Below are 6,546 nucleotides of genomic sequence, written 5' to 3'. Positions count from 1 at the left end.
CCATACTGACCAACTTGGCCACCCAGCAAGGACAGACTTCAGAGGAGTCCCAGGGAGCAACCCAGGTGCCTGGGAGCATGTGGGAGGAGGGGATGCCTGGGTCTGTTGGGGCAGGTCGGGATGAAGGGGGCACCCAGATGGGCCCAGCCTCCCAGGACATCAGGGATGACAGATCCGGGCTCTGGTGAGGCGTGAGGATTGGAGGCGTTGATCCAGGGGTTGCCTGCGTAGAACTCATTACGCTCAAGAGAACCCAGAGCACTGGGAGTCTGGCCGAGGAGAGGGGAGACCAGAGGGGGAGCTTACGTGCCTGGCCTCAGAGTCCGGAGGTCGCTGGGGTGGGACTTAATCACCCACGCTCAGGCATTTGGGCTCCTCTGTCACCCTGGCCTCATCATTCTAGATCTTCTTTCCCTGAGCGGCCAGGCCTATCTATGTCTGCTCCCTCTGGGTCTGCCCTGGAAATGCCAGGGCCCCATGGGCCTCAGGGCTGGTCTGCTCTGGGACCCACTGGGCCCACGGCCAGCTCCATACTCCCCACCCAGACCCACCCTCCTTCTCCTGTCAGCAGGGAGCCCGCCTAACAGCTGAGAGCCATGCAGCTGCCGGGCCCCAGGGCCCCTCGGGGGTCTTGGGGACAGCTGCTGGTCCGTGACCCCGCTGACCCCTGTCCCCGTGCACTGCTCCCTGAGAGCCTGGGCATCTGCCCCGAGCCTGGCGGGGCCCCGCAGAGCCCCATCTCTCCTGCTGGCTCCCGTGGCTCCCAGATCCTCCCAGGGTCTGAGCATTTCTCACTGAGAGAGAGAACTGAAGGCCTGCAGGGCTGAGTCAGCAGGCCCTACCCCCAGGAAAGAGGGAGAGCAGGGCGGGCAGAGGCAGTCCCGTAGCAGCCCCTCTCTGCTCCGGGAGCTGGAGGAGCCCTGGGCCAGTGTCTGGAAGGCTCAGCCATGCCTGAGTCCTGGGGGGCTGCTCCCGGGGCCCACTTTCCCGTGAGATCTGGAGTCCTCTTCAAATGTTCTTCTTCTTAGCCTAACTTCCAAAATATACAAATGGCTCAAACAACTCAATAACAAAGAAACAAACAACCCAATCAAGAAAGGGGCAGAAGACCTAAATAGACATTTCTCCAAAGAAGACATACAGGTGGCCAACAGGCGCATGAAAAGATGCTCCACATCGCTAATTATTAGAGAAATGCAAATCAAAACTACAATAAGGTATCACCTCACACCGGTCAGAATGGCCATCATTAAAAAGTCTACAAATAACAAATGCTGGAGAGGGTGTGAAAAAAAGGAAACCCTCGTACACTGTTGGTGGGAATGTAAGTTGGTGCAGCCACTATGGAGAACAGTATGGAGGTTACTAAAAATAGAACTACCATATGACCCAGCAATCCCACTCCTGGGCATATATCTGGACAAACCTATAATTCAAAAAGATACATGCACCCCTATGCTCATAGCGGCACTATTTACAATAGCCAAGACATGGAAACAACCTAAATGTCCATCGACAGATGAATGGATGAAGAAGGTGTGGTATATATATATATATATATATATACATTATGGAATATTACTCAGCCATAAAAAAGAATGAAATAATGCCATTTGCAGCAACATGGATGGACCTAGAGATTATCATACTAAGTGAAGTAAGTCAGACAGAGAAAGACAAACACCATACGATGTCACTTATATGTGGAATCTAAAACATGATGCAAATGAACTTATCTACGAAACAGAAACAGACTCACAGACATAGAGGACAGACTTGTGGTTGCCAAGGGGAAGGGGGGTGGGGGAGGGATGGATTGGGAGTTTGAGATTAGCAGATGCAAACCATTTTATATATATATATATATATATATATATATATATATATATATATATAACTGAATTGCTTTGTTGTACACCAGAAACTAACACAACATTGTAAATTAACTATACTTCAGTAAAATAAATTAAAAACAAAATAAATGAACAAAGAAACCCCAAATGTTCTGACCTTAGATTATTTCCAATCACAGTGGTTTACCTCTGGGGATGGGTGTTGGAGAACCAGGGGTCAGGGCTCGGAGGATTATTTGTCGTGTCCATTCTCACATCCTGTTTGACATCTTTTGCCATGTGCATGGATTATTTTAAAAGAAAGAAAAAAATGTGTGTGTGTGTATACACACAACTCTCTTGCCCCTCTGCTCCACGATGCCTGCTCCCTGAGGGCAGGGACCCTGTCCCGTCCCTGTAGAGTGCCTGGCGCACAGTAGGCCCACAAGAGATACCTGCCGAAGGGATGCCTTGTCATGAAACGTCCACCTGGGCCCCAGTGCATCAGTTCCCACGCCTGTTCCCACGCCTGCTCCTGTTCGCAGACACTTGCAGGGGTGCCGGCTCTGTGTGGGGATCTCTTCTCAGCATCGGAATGCAGACATGTACCACCAAATGGACAGAATTCCTGCTCCACCTAGAGGGGGCGCCAGGGAAGCACCGAGAGTCCCTGTGCCTCAAACAGAGGTAGCCCACTCCAGGGTCTTTTTTTTTTTTGGCTGCATTGGGTCTTTGTTGCTGCGTGCGGGCTTTCTCTAGTTGCGGCAAGCGGGGATTTCTCTTGTTGCGGAGCACGGGCTCTAGGCGCACGGGCTTCAGTAGTTGTGGCACGTGGGCTCAGTAGTTGTGGCTCTCGCTCTCTAGAGCGCAGGCTCAGTAGTTGTGGCGCCCAGGCTTAGTTGCTCCACGGCATGTGGGATCTTCCCAGACCAGGGCTGGAACCCTTGTCTTCTGCACTGGCAGGCAGATTCTTAATCACTGCACCACCAGGGAAGTCTAAACTGCAGGCTCTTTTACTTCCTAAACCCTCGTCTCGTATTTGCCCCCTGTTTGCTACCCACGGTACCCTGCCCTTCATCCATTCATCTGTTCATTCATTCACATTCATTGGCATCCACTCTGGGGAGGCAACAGTTGTTACAGCCCAGTGGGGGATGGACACGAATCAGATGACGATGGCTTAGAGAGGACCGTGGTCCGGAGTTTCTCCGAGGGAACTCGACATCGATTGGGGTCCGGAATGGTTCCCCGAGGGGAGATACCATGGCTGAGACCTGCAGGAATCGCAGGAGGCGGCCGGTGAAGGGAAGAGCCGTGTAAGGAGCCCGTCCTGGAGGCTGGGTGTGCTCAAGGCCGGAGAAGAGGGAGCCGAGAGATGGCTTGAGGCTGGAGGCCAGCAGGGTCCCTGACCAGGGTTTGTGGCCACTGAAGCATGTGAGCAGGGGCGTGTGGCCGTCAGGTTGGTGTTTTGCATCAGTCACGATGTGGGATGGAGAGTGGGCAGGGCCCCTGCTGGGATCCTCCATCTCCCTTGGTGGCCCCACTGTCCTCCCTTTCCTCCCTGCCCCCTCTCATCACCCAAGTCACCACGCTGGACCGGCCTGACCCCGGTCCTTCCTCCCTGGCCCCTGTGACCCATCTGTCACCAAATTCCAATCTTTCGACCTCATCACCTCCAGCGCCGTCTTTCACACCACAGCTCAGAGCCAAGTTCCGTCTCTCTCCTGATCCATCCCCCCCAAAGTGGCACCTGCCTCCAATCAGGCCTCCCTCCACGTCCCCTTCTCTGAATCGATCCTCTTAAGCATAATTCTCTATTTCCTTTTCCAGTTCATGGAAAAGGAAATAGAAATGGCCCTGAAGCCTATGAAAAATGGCCAAACTCACTTATAAGAGAAACACAGATTAAAACCACACTGAGGCTCCTTTGTCTTTAGTTAGTGTTTACCTACCAGAGTGACACAAATCAAAAAGGCTGAGAACCAGTTGCCAGTGAGGCTGAGTAGAAATGGGCCCTGTGGTCCCTATGGGGGCCTGGACCTGGCACATCACCTGAGAAAGACAAGTGGACAGAGCTGACCAAATGACAACAGAGAGTGTCCTGTGACCCCCAAGTCCCTATGAACTTATTCTTCAGCTGTGCTCACACGAGTGTGTAACAGCATCTGTGCAAGATGGCAGCACTGCTTGTCACAGGAAAGGGCTGGGGACAACCTAAACGTCCATCAACTGAGGCCATGGGGGTGGCTGATGGGCTGAAAGGCCCTTGTCCAGAACAGAGGGAGTGGAGAGGGGGCTTGAGGCTGGAGAGGCCATAATTTGCATAAATTATGGTACACCCCATGTGAAATACTATGCAGCTGTGAGAAAATGAAACTGACGATATACTCTATGAACTGACATGAAATGGTCATAGATATAATGTCAACTGAAGAAAGGAAGGTGCCGGACAATGTGAATAGCAGAGGCTCAATAAATTGTGGCTTCCCATGGCTCCTGCAGAATCACCCCCATCGCCCCCGGCAGTGGGGCCTGTCCTCCCCCTGCTCCCACCAAGGTCTGCTGTACTTTGGGGCTCTACTTGTCTAAATATTGCCATTTGTGTAAAAAAAAATGGACGGGGCTTTGCTTGCGTGTGCAAAGAGTATCTCTGGAAGTGTTTACAAGAAACTGATAACGCTGGTTGTTTGTGGAGAGGAGAACTGGTGCCTGGGGAACAGGGGTAAGAGGGAGACGTTTTGCCTCTTGTGATTTCTTCTTTTATATTTTTATTTATTTATTTATTTGGCAGCTTCGGGTCTTTAGTTGCAGCACACGGGATCTTCGTCACGACATGCGGGATCTTTTGATGTGGCGCGTGGGCTCTTCAGCCTGCTGTGATTTCTAAATTGTGAACCACACGAAAGCATTACCATGTCAAAAAGATAGTTTAAATTTAAAAAATGCAATTCTGGTCATGTCGCACTTCTGCACAGATCCTTGATTCCCTCCCACAGCATTCGGCAGCTATCGTGAGCTATTGTCTGCTTTTAATTATTCTTTAATGGGCAAGTGACAGAAACCCAATTCCAACAGGACTAAACAAAAATTGTAAGTTGTTGGTTCATATAATGGATGTCTGATTCAGGCATGGCTGGATCCAGAAGCACGAACAATGTTATTGAGAGTCATTCTCTTGGCTCTGCTTTCCTCTGTGCTGGCTTTATTCTTGGACAAGCTCTTCCGTGAGTTGACAGCCCTGAGTTGACATCTTGGCATCTGTCACCCTAATAGTCACCACAAGTTCCCAGGCTGAAGCCCACTGCTGACATGCCCATCCCTAAACCATCCCTATGACTCAGATTGGGTAGGCTGGGGCCTCAGACCCACTTTTAGAGCTTGGAGGCAAGGTCAATCATACTGGAGACTCTGGAAAATTGAGGGGTGGTCAGCAGAATAAGAGGAATGGGAGCTGGGCAAGGATAATGGTGCTCGCCAGCTACCCTTCTGGTCTTTCCCCCTCTCCTATGCCATGGTCTGCTGGACACATCTATCTTGTTTCCCGCTCACACCATGCATCTACTTGCACTCCTTCTGGCCTTTGCCTTTGCCTCTCCCTGCTCCCCCTGAAATATCCTTTCTTTTCTCTGCCTGGCAAATTCCCACTCATCCATTAATACCCTGCTCAAATATCATCTCCTCTTGAAGCCTTCCTAACTCTTCCATCTGTTTCCCCACCTCTAGCAGAACAAATCCTTCTTACCGCTGTTCTTTTTGGTTCTTCACTCAATCCATAGTCGCTCACTGAGCCTCGTCTGTGCTGCCTGGGATAGAAAGAGGTAAATCAGAACTTTCAAGGACCTCCATTATGGCACAGAATGTGCGGTTTTAGAATTGGTTATTTGTTTTACTCAGGGTATCTGTTCTCTGAGGGCTGGGCCCAGCCTTGACCCTCTGTGTCTTCTCCAGTCAGCACAGCTCTAGGCACAAGGTAGATGCAAATGAGTTTTCAAAATGAATAATGACAAGGTGCCTTGAAGGGGTGGGAAGTGTTGAAAACAATGCCTGCTAGCTCTGTGTTCCCCAGGCCAAAAGACAGCCATGTGGCTTGGATGTTCCCAGAGGCCTCTGGGAGGAAGTGCCTCAGTCCCTGCTGGGACAGGGCTGTCACCACTCCGGAAACCCCCATGGCCCTGGGCCTGGGGCCAAAAATCTGGACCCAAAGGAAAGTCCCCCAGTAAGGCCCTGCCACCCAACTCCCAAGGAGGGGTCCAAGGCAGAGGCAGAAGCTGGCGGTAGCTTCGAAGGGACTCTCATCTCGAATCCCAGCCTCTGCCAGGTCAGAGTTCTATGAAGGCAAGTGAAAAGCGAGGAGGGCAGGGCTGGAGTTGGCAGGAGCCCAGGGGAGGAAGGAAACAAGAAACAATCAAGGAAAAATCCAAACCAGGCCTGGGGTTGGCTCAGGCCACGGAGCCCTGCAGGCTGAGCTCAGGCTGTGTGGAGGAGGCTTCCTAGGGGTGGACGGAGCTCCTGCCCTGCTCCCTGTCTCCCTGTGGCAGGGGATCGGGGTGGCGGGGGCTGAGGCCCTTCCAGAGACCTTGTCTCCTCGCACTGCCCCCTAGACGCCCCCAAGAGTATCACCACCCTTTCCTTTTGACTCCCTGCTCTCAGACCTGTCCCCAGACTCCTGGTCCCCTCATCCCACCTGCCTCCCTAGGTCCCTGGGTGGGTGGGG

Source organism: Delphinapterus leucas, chromosome 7, assembly GCF_059928025.1.
Source record: "Delphinapterus leucas isolate spDelLeu-1000000601 "Yukka" chromosome 7, BTC_Dleu_Yukka2, whole genome shotgun sequence".
In the NCBI taxonomy this organism is placed as follows: Eukaryota; Metazoa; Chordata; class Mammalia; order Artiodactyla; family Monodontidae; genus Delphinapterus; species Delphinapterus leucas.
Note: the sequence above shows the minus strand (reverse complement) of the source record.